Source organism: Amblyomma americanum, chromosome 7 (assembly GCF_052857255.1).
Source record: "Amblyomma americanum isolate KBUSLIRL-KWMA chromosome 7, ASM5285725v1, whole genome shotgun sequence".
Lineage (NCBI taxonomy): Eukaryota > Metazoa > Arthropoda > Arachnida > Ixodida > Ixodidae > Amblyomma > Amblyomma americanum.
In genome coordinates, this window is record NC_135503.1 from 15,757,267 (window position 1) to 15,764,835 (window position 7,569).

The 7,569-nt window shown below is 48.5% G+C and overlaps 1 protein-coding gene across 1 annotated transcript in view; it reads left to right on the forward strand.

Annotated features, from left to right (window-relative positions):
• Positions 1-2,004: 2,004 nt before the first annotated feature.
• Positions 2,005-7,569, forward strand: part of LOC144098549 (leucine-rich repeat neuronal protein 1-like) — a 64,083-nt gene continuing 58,518 nt past the window's right edge. The window contains exon 1 of the mRNA XM_077631281.1: positions 2,005-2,417. The gene's annotated coding sequence lies outside the window, so the exon portion shown is untranslated. The remainder of the gene's footprint in view (positions 2,418-7,569) is intronic.

Here is a 7,569-nt window from a genome sequence, read left to right on the forward strand (position 1 = left end):
CGAATAAACAAAAATAACACCAATTGACCACGAATTTATAACCGGAAGAAAACGCATTACTTTCGTGTACTTTTTCATGAAATAGTACAGCATAACAATCGATTTCTTGCGAACGTTTTGCGTCATCTTACTCTTGTAAGAGTCACTCAGAAAAAGCAATATGTGTCGAATCCCAAGCAGCACAGGTCATCGACCCAATATTGCAACAGGATGGTCCCATCCTGGTCCTTTGTAGGGCCAGCTTTGCCAATACAGTTCCAATGTTGGGCCAATTACTTGCGCTGCTTGGGACGCATCACAAAAGTACTCGCCTGCAAGATTGGGCTACACCTCAGTAAGGGAATACAGCTCCAACGGAAACATACCTTAACCGCTGATTACTTTCGTTTTAACGATCTCAATATACATCAAATTTTTAACTCCTTGATTTCAATCTTTGTCTGCACATTCAGTGAATATCCAAGGGCTGACACGTACCAGACGGTGCCAGCACAAATTGGTTACCATGGCTTCAATGCCAAATAAATTAATTTTTGTGTAAAGCATTGAAAACCTACAAAAACAAACGTAAAATTTCGGGGACGCTGAATGGTAGGTGCAATTGCAAAAATTAAACTGCGCCAACATGGGTAACCTTCAAATAATTATAAATTGGTCAAGAATAATGCACTGAACTACGTTCGCGTATTGGGCCAGCTCTATCTCGGCACACATGAGAGCTTTTCCTGGCAAAGTGTCCGGACACAATGACAGCAACTACCAGTGGGAGACAGATTATTAAGTGTTAGTGCTTCTCTTCTATTTAATGGGCTGGCCCCGAAACCCACATTCACGGAAAAAGCTGTTTGTCACTCTGGTCCTCCGGTTAACACGTGCTTGCCACATGCAGCTGTGGACACACATGGTCACGTGACTCGACGACGAAGACGACTCCGGATTTTCTGCACAACGTCAGCAGCCGTGACTGATATGCATGCGTAGAAAACTGTAATAAACATAGTGTCAAGCCTCTACTGTGCTCACCCGTTCCATGCAAACACACACACAATATACTTTATATACCACTTTATTCACATCGCAATAAAATCAATAAGACATCTTAACCACAATAAACAATGCAAAACAACGGCCACACAGTGACCTAATTCTAATTTGGCCTAACCAGTGCAAATCTACCTTCATTTTTTTTGTTCTCTTCATCATTCACTGGGTACGAAGGGATAGACAATGATGATGGACCTAACCCAGAACAAGCGCTTAGTATAAAGGAAAATATTTTAGTTTCTCTCGTCTATCCATTTTCCCCTGTTTAGAGCACATCCGCATCAAGTCGCTAGCTTCATTTAGATTTTAACAAAGAGGCAAGTGGCGCAGAAAGTGCCTACAACGCATAACATGTCAACGGGCCTGACAACAGAAAGACACTGAAATAAATATAACGTGCGCCTCTGCTTATTTCCCCGTTTTCTCTCTCTCTCTCTCTCGCACTGCAATTTCACTGCGAAAGACGTGCCCCGTTTCGCTCGTTCAGACCGAGCGCCGCGGCACATTGTGCACAGCCGTTTTCGCAGCGACGTGGGAGATGCACAACACTCCAAGCCGAGCAACTCGCCGCTGCCTACTCATCTAGCAAAGCGCGCACGTGTCGCGCGTGCGGGCAAGCGGCGTGCCGCCACCGCCGCCGCTCATCCCGCGCGCGCGCGCTCGCATCGCAGAAGGAGCGCCCGCAGCATCCGCTTCCACGCGGGAGTGGGGATGAGAGGCGGGAAAGAGGGATGACGAGGGGACGTCCGCCACCCGCCGCTGCCGGCGCTCGCAACGAGGGGGAGAGTGCAGCGGCGAAGAACAGGCGTGCCCCCGTTTCGGGACAGGGCCGACCGGGCCGCTCCACTCCTGGCGCCACCGAGGAGGGGATGTGCGCATGCGCGTTGGAAGCGCGGCGGCGCCGGAGGAGCGTGGGGAAATCGATCCCGGGGTTCCCGAGAGTGGGGTCCCGGTCCGCTCAGAGCTCCGCTCGGTCCGCACCGCGCAGGCAGCGAGCAGCAGAGCAGCGGGGCGCTGTGTGCCGCGTCGGCCGAGGACGACGCCAGCAGGATAGGAAGAGGGCGCCAAGTACGCGCGGGCGCGAACAAAACAAGGAAGAGGGGGACTCTCCCGCAGCGAGACGGCGGCGCCTGACGGGCGCGGCGCGCGTGGCTCGCAACCCAGCGACGAGGGACGACGACGCGCTGCTGCTGCTGCTGTTGCCGCCGCTCTGCATCGCCTCTCTGGGCCGCCGCAAACGTGCTGGGACGGTGACGAAGACGTCTTGCACTCGGCCACCCTCTCTTCGGGCAGCGGCATCGACTGCAGGCTAGTTCCTGTCGTAGCTCGGAGGCAGAGACGCTTGCAGCCTGTCGACTCAGCGCTGCCGAACGGTAAGCGAGCGTGGTGGGTAATACAACAAGCGTGACAGAGAGCGCAAAAGGCTGGCTATATTTCGGACGCGTCTGGAGCGAGCGCACTGGCGACAGACTTGGGGAGGGGATGTCCGTTCACGTGCTTCTTCTGAACACACGTACATGTCGGGGCAGTCGAGCGGGGTGCGGAATCCTCGGCACACGTCAGTTGTTTCAACGTGACGCCAGCTGAAATTACTCCTTAGCAGTGTCAGTGGAAAAGAAAATATTAGAAAACGGTGTTGACGTATTTAACTGTGCTGTACGTATTTAGGTTGTTCAAAGAATGTTTTTCTTGTAGACAGTGTGTAAGGTCCCAGTCTCCTCTGCGCTTAGTTTGTTCGTCGCTTATAACACCGAACCAGACCGCTTTCTCGTTGCCCTCTTATTTTGTTACGCTCTCCATATCTCAAACTTGCTGCGATCAAAGCATCGAGCAGTATTCACAGTTTTCTAGTCTTCGCCTCCTAAATCTTGCCATAATACCTTTATTTTCTTGTCCCTGTACCGGAGTGGCCGGTGCTATCTACATATACATTGCGATAAGGCATCTCTATTTAAATGGCGGATGAGCATCCGGCCATATAGTCGTCATAGATTTAACACAATAACCGAATAAGCTTTCCCTGCCAAAAATTTGCGTTTCGCTCGTGAAATGTCGATGCTATGCGCACTTCTGAATGTACTTACGTTCTTTCGCTGGATACGAATGACTTCATTTTAAAGTTCTTTTGCTGGTCGAAGCATTGTGAAACGCTGTTTTTGTACGTTCTTAAACAATATTCCCGAAGTGCGAGTGAGAAGCACAATTCCCGTTTTCCCTAAGCATTTCTGCTTTAGTCGCATGATCATTGCATTGCTTTATGAAGTTAAATGAAATAGCAAAAATGAAATTGGTTCTTTAGCAAACATCTAGAGTTCCCTGTCATATTGCTTGTTCCTGAGTAAAAATGACGCCCTGCGTAAGCCGCCAATAAATTCATGTAATAAGACTGACAGCTCGCATTAAATGGTCAATCTTTATGAGTTTTCGAGCACCGGTGTCCGCACGGCATCCCGATTTCGAACAAAAAAAAAAGTCATTGCCCGCAGTCTACTACGCTTGCAGCCGTCCATTGCTGATTTTGTATGAAATAAAAGCAAATAAAAAATGCAACACGTTTCCAAGCTCCGACCTTCAGAAGAGCTTTCTTCCATCTCAAAGTGCACGTCCCAGCTAACGATCGTACAAGGGTCGCGACGATGTGAGCTCGCTCATTTGAGCAAGTTCACTGCTCCATGGCATTCCTCTCACTTTCTTCCTCGCACTGTCGCCCGCGGGACACATTTACGAGCTGAGCGTCGTCGCGCGCAAAAGCGACCGAAATTCGCTCGGAAACCTTTTTAACATGAACTTTCCTCACTCCCTCAAAATGTTCCCCGGTACAAATCGCTTGGGTGTTTCGCAAAGCAAGCGCGTTTCGCTCCTTTATAACCACGTGTCTCTCTGCTGAAAGCCGGTTGCACAAGACCCTTTTTTAATGTATTTTATTTGTTTTCTTCCCTTATCTAGCGAGCGCACCGCAAAGTGCTTATGCATCACAAAGGAGGCTATATGGGGGCTTTCTGCGGCGCGTACGTTAAATCCTCATTTGATTACGGTGCGAAGCAAGCCTATAAAGCGGGAACAGTGCAATGCTATGAAAGGAATGTAAAAATGTGCGAGCAAAACTCTACAAAATATCATCAATTTCACTGTGAAGAGAACTATGTAAAGAAAGAATGAAGAATTTCGTTCTTGCATCATAGCCACATGCCCCGCCGCGGTGGCTCAGTGGTTAGGGCGCTCGACTACTGATCCGGAGTTCCCGGGTTCGAACCCGACCGCGGCGGCTGCGTTTTTATGGAGGAAAAACGCTAAGGCGCCCGTGTGCTGTGCGATGTCAGTGCACGTTAAAGATCCCCAGGTGGTCGAAATTATTCCGGAGCCCTCCACTACGGACCTATTTGTTCCTCTCTTCTTTCACTCCCTCCTTTATCCCTGCCCTTACGGCGCGGTTCAGGTGTCCAACGATATATGAGACAGATACTGCGCCATTTCCTTTCCACCAAAAACCAATTATTATTATTATCATCATAGCCACGAGCGCATATGTGAGAGCGATGGGCTAACCGCACCCCTCATAGAAGCACCCGCCTAAGTGGCTCTATGCAAGGCTATATATATAATGGTCTGTGGTTGAGCACGACGTCGAGGGTTCGAATCCCGGCAAAGGCGGCCGTATTTTGATGCAGGCGAAAAGCAAACACCCCTATGCGCTCTGCGATGTCAGCGCATGGTAGAGAACCTCATGTGACCGAACTTAATTCAGGGCCTTCCACTACAGCCTCGCACCTATAGCCCACTTTCATCTTCGGGACGTTGCATACCACGCGTCACGATCAATCGACAGACAGCGTTACGCGCAAATATATAGCCGTAGAAAGAATGTTCTTGAGAGCTTGGAGATCGTCGTTTTCCTATGTCAGCGATAGAAGGTCCTGAACGCTGCCGCCTCTCCGGCAGAAGAATAGTTATATCTATTCTCACTTTCATTATTTTGACAAAATATAACAATGGGCGATATACAGTTCAGTCGAGTGATAACAAAAATCTTCAAGTTTTGCTCAGAAATTCGCCAGGAGTATTCAGCTTCCACGCCATGCCATCCTAGCTTCCAAATACCGCACCGCATAGAGCTTGTAGCTAACCATCACATTAAACTATTACCTAACCGTAACATTGCAAAGCACAGAAACACCGCCACTAGAGAGGCCACCGCACACGCACGCAGAGACGCACAACTTCGCTCGAACGGCTCGGAAACAGTTTTTTTTTTTCATATTTTCGCGTATTTCTTTAACCAGAAGCAGCAGTAAAGCTCGCTCAACAGCCCGCAAAAACTAAGAGAGAAAAAAGGACAGAAACACAGAAAACTGGGCTCGCAAGAGAAAAAAAAAGTGAAACAGAAATTTCCAACTCGGCGCAAACAACCATCCAGCAGCTTCTTCCGCCCTTGGATGCAGCAGGCAGGAAAGCAGGACAGCCTTTGTGCATGCAAACCGCACTGCGCAGGTTTGAGAGAACGCTGCCATATGCGGCAACGTCGGTGGCTGCGGTGCTGCCATCAAAATTTCCGCAGAGTAAACAATATTCGAACAGGGCTAGCTTCTCTTTCTTTCTCTTTCTGTCGTTCTTTCTTTTCTTCCTTTTTTTTTCACACCGATCCCCCATTTTCGCAATTCGAAAGTGCGAGTCTTTTTCCCTGCCCTGTGTACGTGCGCCAAACCGAGCACCGCCGCTGTTTCTGGCGAGTGCGCCGAACGCTCCAGAGGTGTGCTCCGCGCTATGGGTGTTGCAGCGCGCTTGCTTGCCACGTATTCCGTTTGCGCTCGTGGGTTTTCCTTTTGCACAAGCTTGACGGGCTGCTTCTCGCCGCCGCACGAGGCGTATGGACTTTGTCAGCTCGGCCGGGCTTCCAGAGTTGCGTTCTGTGCGGTTATTTTTTTTCGTAGTGCTTCACTTTACCCTGTTTTCTTTCAAAAAAAAAAACAAACCCAAGTCTTCAGTTTGTCTAAGGAGACGGCGGTAGTTCTGACAGGCGAAGGAAGCACTTTCAGGACGCCAACACAAGTGTTGTCGTGAAAAAAGCTGCAAATAGAATTGAATGTCCATAGTTCCTACCCGAAAAGGACGAAAAACTTGCGCTAATTGCAGCGAGTTCAAAACGTGGCGACCCCGATCGGGCTCCTCTTGTTGCACGAAACGTTGGCTGTACCACAGCCTTAGTTAAGAGTACACTGGTAGTTTGGGTTATGTGAGTTCGAATTAACGAGATTTCATTGTAACTGTAAGTGGCTTCGCTGTTTCGTATACAGCGATGGATCGGTTCAACTAAAGTAAACCACGCTTTCTCTAGAATAGGGGATATTTTACTTTCATCCTCTACCAATAAGCCCCTTGAGCGTTTTCTTTAAATGCACGGCACGAAAACAAGTTATCTTGTCGAAATGTTCTGCAGCGTACAAAGGTTTTTCTTGCTCTGCTTGTTCCATTTGGTGTTTCATAAAGAATTCCATCTTCCTTCCGCTATTAGCGCGACGGCATTAAAGTTGTCAAGCTGAAACCTTGTCGATGTTCGGTATCACGAAATTGGCTGAATGGTCATGAGAGTCACGTGATCTTGCGTCGTCCTCACAATCTGCCTTGATGGGCTATCCTGATTGGTCGAGCGAGGTCGCGTGACCTTGAGACGTTATCACACCGGCCCACCTAGGCTGCAGGCCACAAAGCCGTCCGATTTTGAGCAAGCTATCCACCGTGGCAAGCGGCAACGTAGATTATTGATTGGTCGAAAGAGGTCAAGCGGCCTTGTGACATCATCACAACCTACCCACCAGGTTGTGGTAGTTTCTAAACAACTTACACTCAGAATTGAAATAAAAAATGCGAAATGGTTGTGTCACAGCGTCAGCTAGCAGTCCGAATATGGCGGTCGGTTAACCGACAATTGCAACAAACTGACGCAAATACATACAGAAGATTCGGCAGAAGTTGGGACAAAGATGAATCTAATGCCGCCACACTCAACTCTGAAGGTAACTTAAGCGCTACCATAGTTTATTTCTTTGAATGCGACGGTCTGACGACATCACTTCATTGACATTTGCGATGAGCATAGAATTAAAAGAAGCGTAACTTGAAGTGCCGCCCGGAAGCCTCCATTGAATCGGATGCACCCAGAATTTAAGATGAGCTTTCACCAAATTCGCCATGTAACGGTATGAACAGAAAGGGCCAATTTTACCTACCTTAAGTCCGCTTTTAAAACGGGGCATGCCTTTAACTTTAGCAGGACGTCAGTCTTGTGGAACTGAATTTATCTTCCAGCGCTGCAGGTTCATAGGGATGATGATTTAACACGACGATTAGATTACAGGTACGAGCTTGAAGTATTGGCAGGAAATCTGCGTATTACTCTTAATGTCTAAGTAAAACGTGTCTAATGTCAAGGACGCACAAATAGCGAAAGATTGCTGCGAGCAGCGCTCATACCTCACCTACTGTGCGAAGATCTTACAGCAGTAAATAGTGAACATTTGCGACTATCGA